Here is an 18,249-nt window from a genome sequence, read left to right on the forward strand (position 1 = left end):
TGGACCACCTTCGGTTTTAATTCTTCGCCCACTTCCCGCCGGTTGTTCCCTCCTTCTCCAGCTGAACTTCTCCGCTCTTCTTTTCCCCTCGCGGCGGGAATTCCTCCGGTCTGCAACCCCGCCCACCTCCTGGGCGTGGCCAACAGCCCGTGCCCCGCCCTCTCCAACCAGCGACGGCCCGCCCTCTTTCCCGACCGCGAGCAGAGGGCCCGAGCGTGCGCGCGCGCCCCCGCTCGCAGCCCGGCTCGGCGTCGGGAGCGCGCTCTGTGTGGCCGCTGCCGCCATGTTGTTGTGGTTGTGAGAAGGCGGCAGCGGCGGAGGAGCAACCAGACCAGACGCTCCAGCGGCCCAGGCGCTGCCCCCCGCCGGCCCTGGCTGGGAGCCTCGTGGGTTGGCGGAGGAGGCCGTGCCGTGGCGGGCCTCGCCATGTCCTGCCGCCCGGTAAGACGCCCACGACCCCCCCCGTCTCCTCCAGGGTTGAGGAGGAGCTGGAGGAGGGGCCGGCCTCGGCCCCGGCGCGGCGGCTGTCACCCTCTGGAGGAGGCGGCGGCCCGCGGGGGGCTGTGGACGGCGTGCGTGGCCCAGAGAAGGGTGTTCTGGGCGGCAGCCGCCGCCGCCAGTGGGAGGCGCGGGGAGTGGGAGCGCAGCGGCCGGGACCGGCTCGGCCCGGACCCTCGGCTCCGGGGAGGCGGGGTCCCGGGCTAGGGCGGCCTTCCCGGACCTGGCGGGACGGGCCCATAGGGCTAGGGATGTGAAGTGCTACTCCCGGAGCGTCCGGATAAATGCCGCGTTCCCCCGGGAGGTGAGTGTACACCCCTCGCACCGACCGGGTCTTTGGAAGCCCAGTGTGGCTAGAGGCCGGAGGCCTGGGGCCAGCGGAGCCCCCGGCGCGAGCGGTGCGGGCCCGGGACTTGTGGGAAGGAGGAGTGGCCGCCTGACTGTATCAGGGCATCCTCCTGACCTGGTAGTACTTGGGTGGGAAGGATGGTTCGGAGGCGGTTGAGAAAGCTCAGGGAACACTGGTCAAACAGCTCCGCAAAAGATTACAATGTTACTTCTTAGGTGGAAATCGTGCTGCTTGATATATTACATTGTGCCGCTTAGGACCCCTAAGATCATATTGCTGGTTGGACTTTGGCCTGGAAACTTACCTCAAAATCAAAATAATGGGGGTAAATTTTATGGGTAAATAATGGGACCAATTTCACTTTAGAAAACTCCTCTGGGATCTGATAATCTCACCTGTGAGTTTTGCACATGACCTACTGTTAGGTATTGATGTTCAGGGGTCTTCTCCAAACCGAGGCCTAAATTCTTGACTGTTTTAGTATGTTGATAGCCACTCTGTTAATCTGGCAGTATCTGTTTTTTTCACAATGAAAAAAAAAGTGCGCATACTCTTCTAGTTGAGGTTCAGCTTAGTTTCTCATATTGTGGAAGGTGATGCCATGGGAAGTTTGGGTTGAATTACAAGAGATGATTTTTTTATGCAAAATGCTTGTGATTTGTACATGGAGAGGGGACTAAGACCTCCCCCTTTCAGATTCAAGGCTGTTTCTGTAGGGCAAGAGTCATGATCGTGTTGTTTTTGCTGGCAGACCAAGTAAGTTATGTTGGTGGCATGCAGAAAGTCTTCCCTTCTAGGGCCTGTGACTTGGGTGGGTAGAAGAGTTTACAGAATTAACACTGTTCTGAGTAAGCCCAGTCAGATATGTGATATTAAACTAAATTTGGAGGGTTCTAGAATTCTGGATTGGCTGCCTATGAAGGCCTCTTTCAGCTCTAATTACCTCCCTCATTTTCAGATGACCCAGAGCAGTTCATGTGACTGGTGCAGCCCTACTTGTGGTTAGTTAATGGCAAGCCATAGGAGGACCCAAGTTTCTCAGTTTGTAGGCGAGGTTCTGTAGTTCAGTGCTTACTAGTAGTTAAGTACTGATCATCAAAAATAGTGTGGACTGCCTGAAATGCTGATTTTCTGGGCTTCACTTAGGACCTGGTAAAATAAAATTTCTGAAGGATTGGGCCTGGGAATCCATCCTTATAAAGTTTCCTGAATGATTCTGGTGAGCCAGGTTTCTGAACTGCTTTAGGTCACTTTTGGTATTTCAAAAGATTCTCATTGATTTCAACTTGTGAGAGAGCGCTTTTGTTTATAGATCTTTAAGAATTTGAGAGGTAGGGAAGAAGGGGAAGCCCGAGAAACTTGAAGCTGAAAATGGAGCACCTCCTAATATAATGGATTTATGGAGGGGAAACAGATTTGTTGCCCAAAGTTACTTGTGCAAGTCTTCAGGAACACACTTGATAAATTAGGTGCTGCTTGACTGGAGATATATCCAGAGATATATGGAAGAATCCAGAGGAAAGAAGTAGAGAGGGAGAGACAGTAAGTCTACTTCTGGGCCACAGGGGGTCCACCAGAGGTGCCTCCCAACATCATGATTGCTCCTAAACCTTCTGACTCAGGTTTCTAATAAAGTGAAGATAGGGTGGGCGAGTTAGCAGTCTTTTTGAGACAAACGTTGTGAAATAACGTGTTTTCCCAAAAATAAGACCTACCCCGAAAATAAGCCCCAGTTAAGATGGTCAGCCATACGGGTGCATTTAGTACGTTATGACAATGTTCCAGAAGAAGATGAGATGACTGTATTTGAATAAATGTAGATTGTTGTATGTGAAAAAATAAGACATCCCCTGAAAATACTCCCTAATGCGTCTTTTGGAGCAAAAGTTATTGTAAGACCCGGTTTTATTCTCAGGGAAACACGGTAGGAAGCTTTAGTGTGAATTGTGAAAAGTTCTTGAAATTTGCCCTAGGTCATGAGGAGTGGTAAAGTTAGTTTTTAAATCTGTTGTAGTTCTGGTTAACACCTTCTGTGGTAAAGTCGAGTGCTGAGTTATGAAGGAAGTATTCATGTTGCAGGAGGGGGTGTGGTGAGGTTTGTTATAAGTTTGTAAGAGTTGGCAGAAATGTTGTTATAGTTGGTGTAAGGTAGTGAAGGAGTTTGGTAAATATCCTGTCAAATCATGAAGTAGTATTTTTAGAGAAGTGCACATAGTTGCGCACTACAAGAACCAGAGGCCATGTCTGTTTTGTTCCTCCGTGTCTCCAATACCTAGATTGGGTTCCCAGCACATACTATGCCCTCAGACATTTGTTGAGTAAATGAACGGTATTGAGCTGGGATATGGTGGTTGATAACATTAGTTATTAAAAGCTACTTGAGATCTTGCATTGGATTAAAAAGCCAGTTTTTAGCCCATGTGGTTTGTTACTCTGAGTCCTTCAAGAGATTTTATTTTCTAAAGACTGTCATTGTCCACCATCCTGTCCCTTAGTTTTTGAGTCTTAAATGTGTCTTTAAAAAATGTGTCCTAAATTTTTTAGGTGTTAGTGACTTTTTTAGGACCACATTTTATTAAATACAGAGACATTTAGAATAATGGGAAGCCATAGATTGGCAGAAAGTTTGTGTCATTAATTGACTATGTGATTACTGTTGGGAATGTCACTTCTCTGGGCCTCGGTTTTCTCATCTATACAATTAAAGGTCTCTACTTGTTAATCTCAAGTAGTTTCTCCAGCCTGATTCAGCAAATCTTTAATAATTTGTGATTGTGTCATTTGGTATTCATCTCATAGGTACATGAACTTTTTAATTAAAAAAAAGAGTTCCGTCTTGGATTCTGCTTTTAGCTTATGGATTTTTGACATTGTCCAAAAGTGCTCTGGAATTGAGTGTGTGTTGTAAGTATTATGCAGAAACAACATGCTTATGCTGTTGTAATTCACTTAGTGTTGAAATCAAAATGGATTTCACATAGGAAACTTCATAATTTAGTATGAAGCCACAAGATTAAGGATGGTTTAGGGGAAGTTTGTGCAATTTATGTGGCCAGTTGTTTTGTACACAGCATCCAATTCTGTAATTTTCTATGATGAATTTATATGTAATTTTATAATCAGTGAAACTTTGACTTAAGACAAAGTATGAGATCCAATCTGTATTGGATTGAACTAGCCCAGTAAACCTAGAGGCTACCAAAATTGTTAACATTCATTACTATTTTTAATCTTAATTTTATGATACCAATATTGGTATCATGCTTTCATCTTCATTTTTGTATCTAGAAATTTAACATACCTTTTTTAAAGTTCGTATTTGTATCAGATGTTCAAAATGGAAATGGTTGTAGCATGAGAGTGGATAGATGAGTAAGTCCTGTGTTCAAGCTTGGGTTGTGCGCCACATTAGCTGTGTTGTTTCTGGCAAGCCACATAACCCCTCTGAACTTCAATTCCCTCTTTACTAAAAGGAAGAAGAGCAACTTCTCTGTTTATCTCAAAATCTGTCAGGGAGGATCAAATGAAATGGTGTATATGGAAAGCAACGGAAAGTAATTTAAAAATGTAAGGGGATGATATTAGAATTCTATCGTATTAGAATCGTGTTTTATTTTCTTGGAAGAGTTGGCTTGTGGAGCAATAGTAAACTTGCTACGTGTTGCCAGGTGCAGAATTTACTAATGTAACTGATACGGCAACAGAAAAGATTTCCCCTTCTGTACTCTGCATGGAAAAACGTTTCAACTTTTGTGTCCCATCTGCCAATAGGAATAGTCACAGTGTTGCAGGAACTTAAGAGGGATTTGCGATGTCTCACATTTGTGCTAAGGTTTGCACTTGGAATAGACTTGCTGGATTTCACCCATTTTGCTGTATTGGTGCTGTGGTGGAAAGTGGTAGGGTCAAGGAGTTTAGTACATTCTGTGTACAGTTTTAGTGTTATCTTTTCTGAATGGCCCGTGGCAGTGTTATAGGGTAATGAAATCAATGTGGTGATTTAAAAAACAACACTAAAAAAGAAATAGAATTATCAGCGCATCTCAAATGGTAAAAGTAAGTATTGATTTGGGAAGCTTTCTTTTTTTAAAAAATATGTTTATATGTTTACTGGGTTTTGATGAAAAATGTAGTTTTTTCTTGAGTGGTGGTAAAACTTTGAAGCAATTGCTTAGGGACGTGGTACCTGTGCTTTGCAGTTAGGGTGACTATCTTATAAAATAGTAAGGCATAAAACAAGTGATAAGCTACAAGGAAATTGTGAAATTGGGTTAAATTAAAGCTACCCTGTTAAGGCTGAAATATCTCATAGCTCTGTTATAAATTGTTGATTTAATGAACAAAGTTAAGACATAAACTTATGCTAATGTTCTTAAGCACTCTTTTTCTTTAAATGGACTGGTTGGTAATTACAGAGGTATTGTCTTGGTGCTGACCGCCACAGAGCATCATCTTGGATATGTCCAGGCCTGCATCTATTATGTGCCTACTTGTGTCTTCACACAATGTTCAGAATGATTTTATTATGAGAGATAGCAGCAAGTTTTCCTGATTTCACTTCTCTGGGCTCTAAATTTAATTTCTTTTCTGTTTTTTTTTTTTTTTTTTTTTTAACTAATGCTTTGGTAATTTAGTTGCAGAAGAGAAATATAAATTCATTTAGTTCTCTGACTTATCCAGAGATTTATAACCTGGAAAAAATGTAAGGAGTAGTAAGTATGAGTATATTGGTTAATCTTAACATATTTGGCGGGAATTGGCAGAAAGACAAGATGGCTAACTTGAAATAGAGTAGTTCTTATTTTTCTGTTGCATGCATATCATTTTTCTATAAGAAAAATCTGTAATTGTGAAGTATTTAGACAGATTCCGCAGCCACATGGGACAAAGTAGAGTGTTTACAAAGAGTTTTTGGAAGTGCTGCAGGGCTATTGTAAATTTTAATTTCATTTTTAATTTTAAAATGAAATTGTTATTTTTATTATGAAGGCTATAATGCATAGTCCATATGAAAATTAAAAAAATCCCTACAAAAACCAAGAATTGAGGTAACCCAGGAGAGTAAAGAAAAGTCGAGATAACCCATAATCCCACATAGATGTAAAATTTGGTGCTTTTCCTTTTTTCCTAAACAGTATCTACTGAAATACTTAAAAAAGAACAACATTCCATGTCAAATTGATATTCCCTTAATAGAATATTTAGTGTTCTGTGATATGGAATCCTCAGTTTACAGCAATTCCCTATTAATGGACATTTTCAGTTTTTTCTTTAAACAGTGCTGTGAAGCACTCCTTTTGACTTTTTGGACAGTTGTGCTATTTCCTTAGACTAAATTCCTAAAAGTGGGCTTATCTGGGTAAAGAGAATGTGTGTTTTAAATTTGAATGTACTCAAAGTGTCCTATTGATAGATGTCTAATTTGAAGTCTCACTGACAGACAATATACTAGTGTCCAGTTCCACATGTTCTTGCTAGTGATTTATTATCTTTCAGCTTGTTGGTGGGAGATTAAAGTAGTTTGGAAATAGTTTTCCTTTGTTCTTTTTTCAATATCAGGTCTTAGCCTCTACAGTTTAATTGTGGAAGGGACAGATGATAAGGAGTACTTCAGACCAGTAGTCTCTAAACTTTTTGATTGCTCATCCCAACAGTAAAATTTTGAGCATTAATCCTCAATCCTTAAGTATTCATTTAATTTACAAACAATATGTATAGTTTTCCTTATGAAATATAAACCAAGAAAAATGAACAAGGAGGAGTATTAAAAATAAAGCCCAAAAATCTTTCTCCTTTGCACCAGTGGGGCATCTTGGGTACCCCTTGCGGTATATTGTTACTCTGCTTTGGATATCACTGCTTTAAACTGTTTAGATTTACAGTGTTGGGCTTTTATGGATGGCTGGTTTTGGGCATTTCCACTAGTTCTGCAGATAGTCCAGCCTAGTTGGATTATGATACCGTGTTTCCCCAAAAATAAGATCTAGCCAGACAATCAGCTCTAATTCATCTTTTGAAGCAAAAATTAATATAAGACCCGGTCTTATCTAGGTCTTATTTTCGGGGAAACACAGTAGTCTTTAAAGTGTCCCATGCTGTTGAGAGTCATATTTGCAATCAGGGCAATCATGTTTGCCCTCACAAAGCATCAGTTTGATACCTTTTGTCATTGTTGAGGTGGCTGAATTTGAAAGGGCAAATGATAGGATAGGGAACAGTCGAAATGAGTTTACTTAGACATGAAGAACTGATGTTGTATAGAATACGTATACTCTAACACGTCTATGCTTTATGGAAAGCAGTTTGGTTATAACATATCCTTATTTTCCAAGAGCTTAGGTTTTGGAGACTGAATAAAGGGATGAATAATTGCTACTTGCTTTCCTTTGTTTGCAAAGTACCACAATTAACCTGTCACTCTAACTTAGAAGAGCCTAAGTCTTTAACTTTTAAAAAATGGTTTCTTGGGCTGAAACTTTCCATGATGAATATTAAAAGGTAACTTTTTTCTTAAGTTTGATTAAGTTGCTTTTGATTTCCCTTCCCCCCATAAGTTATGAAGTCAGGAAATGGAGATATTGCCCTAGAAAAATGAGCCTCCCTTTCTCTTCCCATAATGGGGAACTTAATTTCAGGTATTTCATATGGGTCATTGTCAGAGAAAGAGTATATTGAAGTCTTAGATATTATGAAAAGAGCAACTTGAGTGACTATTTTTTGCCAGTTAAAAGAAATGAGATCATTTATATTGAAGATGATTGCTATATGCAGTGCTTTGGAAAAAAGGCTAGGTATCCCACTTTACCTTGGGTACCATGATTTATAAGGTTCTTTCATACGTATCTTTTTAGAACCTCAAAAGGATTTGAGAGCATCATTTGATCAGGGATGTTGTGACTCCTTTGGGGCTACATGCCTAGTGTTTGACATCATATTTAAAGAGATAGACTAAACCCTGCAGAAGTTTTACAGTCTCCTGGCTGTTCTTCACTCCCCAGCACTTAATAGACTGTCTAGTACTGAGTAAGCTATCAATATTTATGGACTGTTGTTTAAACGCTTACATATTTATTTACACCTGTAAACAAATTATAGCATTGTAAAACCAACACTTACATTTTCTGTAGTTAGATTGTTCCTTCATCTGATATGCACAGAAAATGCTTTTGTGGGAGAGGTCATTAATTTTACATCAGCCTTTCAGATATCCTTTTACCTTTTCTTAAGGGTAGTTTCAAGGTGACAAAAAAAAAGTAGTCTTGATGTAATTCCTTTTACTGTGTGTGTCCTACTGGCAAGACTGTGTGTGTGTGTGTGTGTGTGTGTGTAGTTTACTAGTAGGCTGCTATTTGAAAAGGAAACACACTCATTAGTCTTTAGGTATATAATGATTCTCGAAGCATGGACACCAGTTTGCCATGGGGTGAATGAGAAGGAGCAAGTATGATATCTCTTATTTGTTTCATTCTTTCCAGTTCCCTGTACACATGGTTTTGGCTTACTCTGAAAATACTGAAGAGAATTAGTCTTTCCAAGAACTAGTATGTTATTTTCCCTTTATTCTGTTGTACTTAAAACCCTGTTTAGTAAGTGAACTAATAGCACATTTATACATAAGAGAGACCGGAGAGACCGGAATACATAAGGAAAGACAGGAATGGAAATATTAATAGTGATTAATTTTTGGCCTGTGGGATAGTGTGACTGTTTTCTGCTTCATATTCTCCTGTAGTTTCCCAATATTCTATAATGAGCATGTATTACCCTTATAAGTAGGAAAAACTGCTGTTTTAAAGTGTATTTTAATGTCTTTAGTTTTCATGGGTGTCTTGTGAAGGTTTAAGTCATAGTGACGAGTCAGAAAGTAGGTCGTTAACTGGCTCTAGTTCCTAAGCAGAGTAGCAGTTGTAGGAAGGGCTATGGGAGGAATGGGACAGGCAGGCTGATTTGAACTCTAATTTGTAAGCTCCACTATGACTGGGACAGTCTGCTTTGATCACAGTTAAACCCAAGAGGACCTCCATCTAAATTTTCTCTTCCTAATGAGCTGATTGAGGATTATGAATGACGCCTTAAAAAGAAAAATCAGATTCTATGAGTTCTAAACGCAGGACTGAGCCGGAATTCCTAGTTGTCCTGCTGACTTGCCATGTGGACTTGAGCAAGTTCTGTAGCCTTGTGTGTGTGTGTTTTAAATATCAAGTGGGATTATAGCAACTCATGTGATACGGATTTTGTATGTGTAATTTGAACTGGAAGATATTTAGATAAACTACTTTTATGACAATATAGTCTTATTGGAGTTTTGGTGTTAATATACAGCTGGGAGTTGGGCCACTGTAAGTTTATATACTCATCTGGTGATATTGTAGGAAGATCTGTGTAATATATCCTATAGAGGTTAAGTGTTTAGATAAGGCCAGTTATCTTTGCTGTTGGTTTACTGCACATTATAGTCCCTTAAATGCTTGTGTAAATAGATGATATATCATTCAGAATGTTAGATTTCTGGGGTAAGACATCTGTAATTATCTGCCCTGACTTTATGCTTGTAAAGAATAAGATTAAAGTTGAGAAATCAAGGTAATAAAGGTAGGTACTAGTATAAGTTTATGGGAATTATTTTAGTTAGAAAATGTATAGTAAGAATAACAGGCTTGTTTAAAAAAATACCCTGTAGAAGTCTACGAAACCCATCTTCCTCTGTTCCCAAATTCCACAACTCTGGCTTTCTTTTTTTAAAAGTAAAATTTAAATATTTCAAAAATTTAGAAAAATGTAGAAATTTAACAAACACCATGTACTTAATTTAATAGATGTTGATTGAGATATATTAGATGTTGACATCTTGTCAGATTTGCTTCAAAGGTGTCTTATATTTATTTTTAAAAATTAAAATATTATACAGTTGAGTCCCTTTTCCTCTCCTCTTATATCCTATTTACATAATCCAGAGGTTATTTATCTTTTTCAGCTCACGGTCTTATATTCTTCCTACACAAGTGTCTTTGTATTTAACATGTAATATTATTGTTTCAAATTTATATGGTATCTTAGTATATGTAGTCTGCAATTGAAAATCTTGAAATTTATGTTGATACATGTATATTTACTTCATTTATTTTAATAGCTAAATAGTATCCAGTTGTATGAATAAAACACAGTTTTAGTCCCCTGTTGATAGTGTTTTCAATTTATAGATTTAAAAATTTCCCTCTAATAGGATCAAGCTGTATATGCTGATCTACAATTTGTTTTTTTCTCCCAGTAGTAATAGTATATTACAGACATTTTACTGTATTACAAAATGTAAATTTACCTCATTTGTTTTTAAATTCAAAGTTTCTCTTTTTTTTTTTTTTAACTTTTATTGATTTAAGTGTGTTTTTCCAAGACCCATCAGCTCCAAGTCAAGTAGTTGCTTCAGTCTAGTTGTGGAGGGTACAGCTCACAGTGGGCCATGTGAGGATCGAACTGGCAACCTTGTTGTTAAGGGCACTGGGCTCTAACCAACTGAGCTAACTGGCTGCTCCCTAGATTTACCCAATTTTTAAGGACTTCATAGTTTTTTTTTTTTTTTTCTTTTTCCTTTTTATAGACACACTGCAATTATTTATCTGGTCCCTTACTGATGGAGATTTAGGGATATATATATGTACATGTATATTTTTGGCTTGTTTTCCCTGTTACAAAAGTGCTATTTGTGATGGATATTCTTGCACTTTATACTTTTGAACAACTAGGATTATTTCTCTAGAAATAATTTTGCAGAATAAACTCTTAGGGAATAGAATTGCATGCAGTTAATATGGATGCTTTTATATTAAAGCTAAACCAATGTGTATATGTGTAACTTCCTTATTCTTGGTCTTTTCACTTAGGTCTGTTCAAAATGGGTGCTATGTAAGAGGTGCTGAGATGGATGGCTTCATAATACAAAGCAACTAATATATTAAAATTGCATAATAGAGACTAGGAGGAACCCCAGCTTTATATAGGTAAGGAACACAAAGTTGTGTTTGGGGAACAGTTTTAGTTTTGTTAGCACAGAATAGAAGATAGAGGTTTCAAAGATAAATTTGTAAAGTGTGTTTGCTATAAATTGTTAAAATTAAATAATTAAAATGTGAATTTTTGTTTCCTCTCTGTACTGAGCCTGTTTAGGCTTTTGAGATCAAAGGCAATTTTGGGAAAGATGTGTATGGTGGCAGTGTGCATAATTGGGAGAAAGATTGGAAAGCAGTGAAGAATATTGACTCAGAATTAGGTAATATGGACCGGAATTAAAGTGGTGGCAAGGTGGAAATTCAGGTGGCTAGATTAATGCAGAAAACTGCTAGTTGATACCCTAAAGGAAATACACAAACATTTGTGAAATAGTTGGATGAGGGATAGAGGCATGATTCAAAGTTGATGGGTTTTGGGCCTTGGAGAATAGTGACAGTGCAGAAACGTGGAATTGGGAGGGGAAGCTGGTTTTGGAAAATGACTAAAATGAAACCCTTCACACATTTAACACTGAGGTTGGGGAATATGTAAGTAAAAATGTCCTGCAGGAGCTTGGAGATAGAAAATTTGATGTAGGAGGAAAAATAGGCCTCATCTGGATGAGATCTTGAACTCGGAAGAGCTGAAGATTGAGGATCACATTTAGGGGGTGGGGTGGGAGAAGATTATAGAATTAAAAAAACAAACAAAAAACAAAACTTAAAATTAAGTTAATGAGGCATAGTGGAGGCTAAGGAGAAAGGGGGATTCCAAATGAGTGAAGTTAAGTTTGAGTGAGATGAAGGAAGATGAGGGCTAAGAAAATAATAGGGTTTGGTGATTCATACTAGTCATTGGTTACCATTTTCTTAGATTAATTTTAGCATAGTAAGGGGCTAGGAGTAAGTGGGAGACGAGACAGCATATTAGAACTTCTTCTGAAGATTCCTTCTGTTTTTCGATCTACACTGTCCAGTACATATCGAACATTTGAAATTTGGCTAGTTCGACGAAGGAACTAGATTTTAGAATTTTATATAATTTGAATTAATTTGACTTGAAATAGCCACATATCTGGTGGCTGCCATGTTGGACAGCACAGATTATGGACTCTTAATATGAAATAGTGATGTAGATTAGCAGTAAGAGATCTCAGGATAAAATAAAAGCAGTTATTTAAAAATTTTGTTGCAGTGCTATCAAAATGGTGTTGGAATGATATATTTTAGTGCAAACCATATTTTTACATTTTTTTTTTGTATTTGGTGTTGGCTATAATTAATCGACAACTCTTCTATATATAATAGCAAAATTAAAGAATGTTATTTTAAGAGGATTAGATCTCTTCATGACTCCTTTACCCTTTTCTTTCTGTCTTGCTTTTTTTAAAAAGTTACAATTCAAATTTTACTGATGAAAAAATAATATAATATTTATTGAGACATTTTAGGTCTCTATTTTCTCCAACTAAAAGTAACTGAAAATTTCTGTCTCAAAAATCTCATTGGGAAGAGAGAAAATACCAGCTAGATTTGACTTTAAATAAACCAGTATCTTAGATTTTTATTGGTTGAGAAATGGTTTGCTTTGAGAATGATTTATGGTTTAAATTTGAATATTTGATAGTTTGAGAGAACCTTTCTTACTATCTGGCTCACCTTAAGTTCGTTTTGTTTGCAAGAAGAAAAATTAAAGCGTACATGAAAGAACCCATTCACAAGACAACATACTGTGTGATTCCATTTCTGTAAAGTTTAAAAAACAGATGAATCTAATAGATGGTAATGGAAGTCAGAATAATGGTTGTCTTTGGCAGTGAACACAAGGGAGACAGTAGGGGTATTGGTAATGTTCTGTATCTTGATCTGCGAGCTGATTGATTTCTCGGTTGTCTTCAGGTGATGAGAATCGTTGAGTTGTATACTTATATGTGCACTTTTTTGTATGTAATACTACAGTTTTAAAACTTACCCCCTCACAAAATTTTAACGACCGTCATCAGCTGACTTGATCTCTCTTTAGCTTCTAACTTTTCTACTACTTCTGTTCATACGTGAATACATTTAATGTTGAAACATATTTTATCTTTTTAAATTATGATGTAAAACAAAAATACAGATGAGTGCATAAAACAAATGTATAACTTAATGAATTTTTTAAAATGAGTAAATTGGAGGGATTTTTCTTTTTTCTTTTTTTTTTTTTATTGTATTGCATACCTGTTTCTATCAGAAGAGAAGGAGCTGATGGAGGGCTAAAATTTTTGGAGAGAACAGTTCTGAGGAATCTCAATACCAGATCCATGTCTTGGCTCTGCCTTCACTTTGCTATGTCCCTGGGCAAGTTATTTAATTTATTTGGGTCTCAGATTTTTCTATACAAAGGGATACTACTTGACCTTCTTTGCAAGGCAGTTCAGTGCATTCAGGTAAAATTATAGGAACACAGAATGGTATCACTAGATAGACCTTTCGGCCATTGAATTGAAGTTTCTTACCTTGTGGAGCAGAATTGTGATACACAAAGGTAAAATGATTTGTCCAAGGACCCAGAGCTGGTGATTGTTAATATCATTTGTTTGTATTAGTTTAAAACTTTCTGGACACAGAGCTGGTGATTGTTAATATCATTCGTTTGTATTAGTTTAAAACTTTCTGAGGTTTATTAAGTATGCCAGGCACTAGTCTAAACTATTTACATGTATTAATACATTTAATTGTCTAGGATTATTCTCAGAGGTAGGTATCATGATTCCAATTTTACTGATGTGGAAATTGAATCAAGTTGAGGTTAAATAACTTGCCCACGTAGTTCAGTTCTTGAACCTGAGCTTTTGACCACTTTGCTATACTGCCTAATTAAGTGAAAGCACTTAAAGATTTCGGCAACTGTTAAGATCTTATAATAAATCTCTTGGAGGTTTTGTGAAGTAAAATTTTGGCTTTTTGAACAGAAAGTAGGAGAGAAACCTCCTTTGTTGTGACCATCATGATTCTGGAAAAGATGTTAATATTTATTGCTTGGGTTTTATTCACTCCTTGACAAAGCTCATTTTCTTTTAAAACATAAGATATAAACACTAGATAGTTTTCTTTTAAAAAACATTTTTTTTAATTCTAAGGGAATTTATGACTGCTTTACAAATATTGTTTAGATTTCAAGGCAAAATGTTAATAAAAGGGAGTTTTCAAACTTGGAAGCAGATCTAACAAGGTTTAGTGTTCCTGCTTTAGTTGTTTAAAGCATCTGGTCCTAGTTTTCAGGAACAATAATTAAGATTCGATGGTTTAAATTTTTTTTTAGACTAAAGTGTAATTTCTATACAATAAAACTCACCCTTCTTGAGTATAGTTCTGCAAGTCTTGGAAACACATATGATTATCATCACAATCAAGATACAGAATAGTTTCATCACCTCAAAAAATTTCCTCCTGGTCCTTTGGAGTGAGCCCCTTCTTTCACCCCCAGTGTCTGGCAACTGCTGATCTGTTTTGTCACTATGCTTCACTCCCAAAAAAGCCAACTCAGGAATGAGAATAATTTGTCATATAAATTATCTTACAGTGTAAACTGTAAATCATTAAAAAATTTTTAAATTAAGAAAGTAGGCACGTACTTATTCAATGGATAAATTTACTCTTAAAACTTAGTACATAGTTTCACATTTAATGTTTTTAGCACTTCTTGAATTGTGAATCCTTGACTTTCGTTTCTTTAAGTAGCAGAATGGTTATGTAATTGGTTATGAAAAGTCGGTAAGTAAAACATGTTTAACACTACAGAGTTCATTCTTCCTCCCCTCCCTGCCCCAAGATGGCTGGAAGTATTAACATTGGTAGCCAGAGTTTCATGTGTACAAGACATAAAACTTCCTGTTTTGTGGTTTATGGTTGATTAGCTTCTTGAATTAAATTATCCTCTTTATTCCTATGTAGTGAGCTTTCTTTTTCTAGCAATATGAGGCCAAGAGAAAGAGATGGGACCTTTTTACCTTGGAAAAGAGGTTGCAGGCAATTTTTGCAAGTTAATGTTTTGAAGTTCCAATTCTGGCCGTGCAGGGGACTACAGAGACCATAGGTGGTTTGACCTTCTCGAGAATAGTATGTGTATTTGTGTTTCTTTTGCTTAGGCTAGAATCTTAGTTTAAGCCCTTCAGATTTAAATGTATCCTCTGATTGAGGTACAGAACTACAGAGCTTCTTTCAGCAGTGTACATTTCTTTTGAGTTAAAATATTCAGTGAAGTGAATATGTGTTTAGAACCAAGACATATACTTAAAATATGACTGATCATTTGGTAAGTAGACATTTCATTTGTAGGCTGTCATGTTTCTAGCTCGCTCACATGGAGATGCCCAATCTTGACAGTAATGGGGATTGTAAATTAACAGTTGGTCTTCTGTGTGTAACTCCTTGATATGGACAAGATTTACGCTCTTTACTTTTCCTGAGACTGCAATGTTGGTGACTCAAGTCTAGAGTTACAGAGTAGGGTTACCAAAATTAAAACCATGAGAATATGGAGGTAGCAACTATGGGACCAGTATTACAAATAAATTTTTAATTAGTTGTATTAGTTGCTGACTTTATTTTCACTGCTACCTTGTGAAGAAGTCAGGGCAGGTCATATTATTACTCTCACTTGACAGGTGAATAAATTGTGTTTCATAGCTGTCAGAAATTGCTTGTCTGGGGTTGCACTGCTCGTGAGTAGCTGAATGAAAACTGGAACATAGGTAGATAGTCTGACATCAAGTTGGATGCTGTTTCCACTTTTGCAATTTAGTATGGTCATTAAGAAACTCAGGCTTGGGTTTGAGTGGTGGCTCTACTGCTGGTAACGGTACCTACCTGTGATCTTACGCAAATTCCTTAACTTCTCTGTGCCTCAGATTTCTCAGTGTTAAAATGGGGATAACAATACTTACCGCTTGGGGCTTTTGTGAGGATACAGCAAGTGCTTTTAACAGTAGCTAGCTAATAGTAAGCACTCCATATGTACTACTTGTTATTGCTGCTGTTAGTACAGTGATAACACAGCAACAACATTTGTCTCTTTCCACAGGGATCAGTGTTAGAGATGAAAGAAGTTGAATGCAAGAATATTCGAAGATGATAGATTTGGAGCCCGGGAGAATAAGTAGCAAGGGGAGATGATTTTGGCAGAAAGATGGGGAGTGTTGGGGTGTGAGAGAGAGAGAGAGAGAGAGACTCTTTTAAACATGTAAGTAATTGTGGACATCTAAGTACAAATGTATTAGGCAGTTGGAGTTTTAGGGCAGGGCTGACTGATACGGTGGATTAGTGCTGGAGGTGAATTTTTTAAATCACCGTCACAGATGATGTATGGGAAATTTGTACCAAGATTTGAACAACACCAAGTTGTGGCCCTCTATTCATATGGTTCGTACAGTGATTTGTTAACATAAGCAGTAAGAAGCTTATGATACATTTTTCCATTTTTAGTGGTTACTTATACAGAGAATAATACAGAAACTCAGCACATATCGTAGTATAAGTAACAAGGAAATCCATCTCCTTAAAATTTCATATATTAGTGAATACTTCTTGAGCTCTTTTGCCATGTGTATCACTCTTAAGGGCTGGGGAATTCTGAAGTGTAAATTAGAGGATATGCCATTTGGTGCTTGGGTCCTTGTGTGTGGCTAAGGTACTTCTTTGGCATAAAATAATGTTCTTTTAAGCATTCTAAATTAAATGCAAGTTTGAATTTACTTGTTAGAGAATACCTTGCCTTTATATAATAGTTGCTATGTAGAATTACATATTTTATGTATTCACATTGCTTTTTAATTTGCAGTTATTGTATACTTATACTTTTTCCCCTTCAGATATTAAAGCAACTTTCATGGGTTTTTTGGTGCATATTTTAAATGTGTACACTAAAAACCTACGTAAGCATATTTTAAATCATGGTAAGTTTCTTAAACCTGTAAATCTCTATATATTATCTTTTTAAAAGTCATTATATATCCTTTTCCTGACAAACCTGAAAGAAACTCTTAGCATCTCCAAAGTCCAGATTCATCCTGAACATTTGCTTTCACAGGAAAAACTTCGGTGTCTTCTAAAGAGAATAATACCATACATGAATATTGATCTTACTCTGTATACCCTGAAAGCATTATTACTGTCCATTACTTTATTCAGAGCTAGGAGCTTTCCAATTTCTGCTCTGGGGAACTATTTCAGTCGTACTACGTATACCCCTTCTCCCATTTCCAATAGTATTTTACTTTCTCAAAACTAAGAATTGCAAATTTCTTTTATTAGTGAGTTCCTCTGAAAAGGTACAAAGAATAGATATTTCCCTTCAGAGATATTTGATGGACCTTCAGAGAATTGGGTATCTCAAGATTTTGTTAAGTTCAGAATTCTTCAGTTCATTTATCTGATACAGAAAAGATGACTTTTCCTTCCTCAAGGGAATAATAAAAACTTTTAAATGTACCCATTTGCCTAAAATCTGCGTACGCAGAATTATCAGGAGATTTTACAGGACATTTGGACACTTGCACATAAGAGAATCTTTTAACATGATACTACTAAACCCCCTTCTCTTACTAAAGCATATGAGTGGCTTGCTTGGATATGTATCTGTCCTTTCTTTGATAAACACTTTGAGGGAGTCTTGTGAAATGCAGTGTTTTGGCCATCATTTCAACTCTACAGAAATATGGTTTCATGATAAACTTAACAAAAAGCGCGTTGGCAGCAGTCCAGAAGCTGACTCACCAAGGAGTAATGATAGACACTTTGAAGGGAATGGCCTATCCCAGGGTCCTATTTCAAAGCTTCATGCTATGATTACATCAGTGAAAGGCAGCCAAGAAATCAAGATGAGATCTTGCTGTACCTTCTGGGTATAGGAAGGACTTCCACAGTAGGATGCAAGTAAAATTTTTTTTCTAACAGTCTTGTAAAATGTGGGGATGGGAAACAAGGTGAGGACTCAGAATAGTGGTTACTTTTGTGGGGCTCCAGTGCCCTTTTCTTCTTGGGCTTGAATAAGAATAGTCTTGTAGTGACTAAGGGTTAACTCAAGAAGCTCAATGCTGTATCAGTTTTCTAGAGCTCAGGGAATATACTTAGCTCAGTAGTAAGCACAAGTATCAAATTCATGTCAGACACTGTAGCTACTGTTTCCTACTTGAACACCAGAAAAACCAAAGCAAGACCAGAATCAGTTCAGTTTTGAGGAACAGACCCTTTGCCTACTAGCATTGCACATTTTAGGAGTAAAAATAGTATGAAGGTAGGCTTTCTTCAGAACTGCGAAATAGGTAGTCCTAACTCCGATTGTTTTTGTGGGTTGGACTGATTGCAGCTCCATTTTAAATCCAATTTCATAGCCTTAAGTTTTTCTAGGTTGCAAATTAATCTTCTGTTAATATA

General features: G+C 37.4%; 1 protein-coding gene across 9 annotated transcripts in view; it reads left to right on the forward strand.

The window, feature by feature from the left end:
* The first annotated feature begins 238 nt into the window (after positions 1-238).
* Positions 239-18,249, forward strand: part of MTMR3 (myotubularin related protein 3) — a 127,753-nt gene continuing 109,742 nt past the window's right edge. For 3 of the 9 annotated variants that reach the window (XM_033097667.1, XM_033097668.1, XM_033097666.1), the window contains exons 1-2: positions 239-441; positions 10,729-10,845. The gene's annotated coding sequence lies outside the window, so the exon portion shown is untranslated. Of the gene's footprint in view, positions 442-705; positions 803-10,728; positions 10,846-18,249 lie in introns of those variants that run through there. The other 6 variants (XM_033097669.1, XM_033097665.1, XM_033097673.1 and 3 more) reach the window with 3 other exon arrangements.

This window comes from Rhinolophus ferrumequinum, chromosome 25 (assembly GCF_004115265.2).
Source record: "Rhinolophus ferrumequinum isolate MPI-CBG mRhiFer1 chromosome 25, mRhiFer1_v1.p, whole genome shotgun sequence".
Lineage (NCBI taxonomy): Eukaryota > Metazoa > Chordata > Mammalia > Chiroptera > Rhinolophidae > Rhinolophus > Rhinolophus ferrumequinum.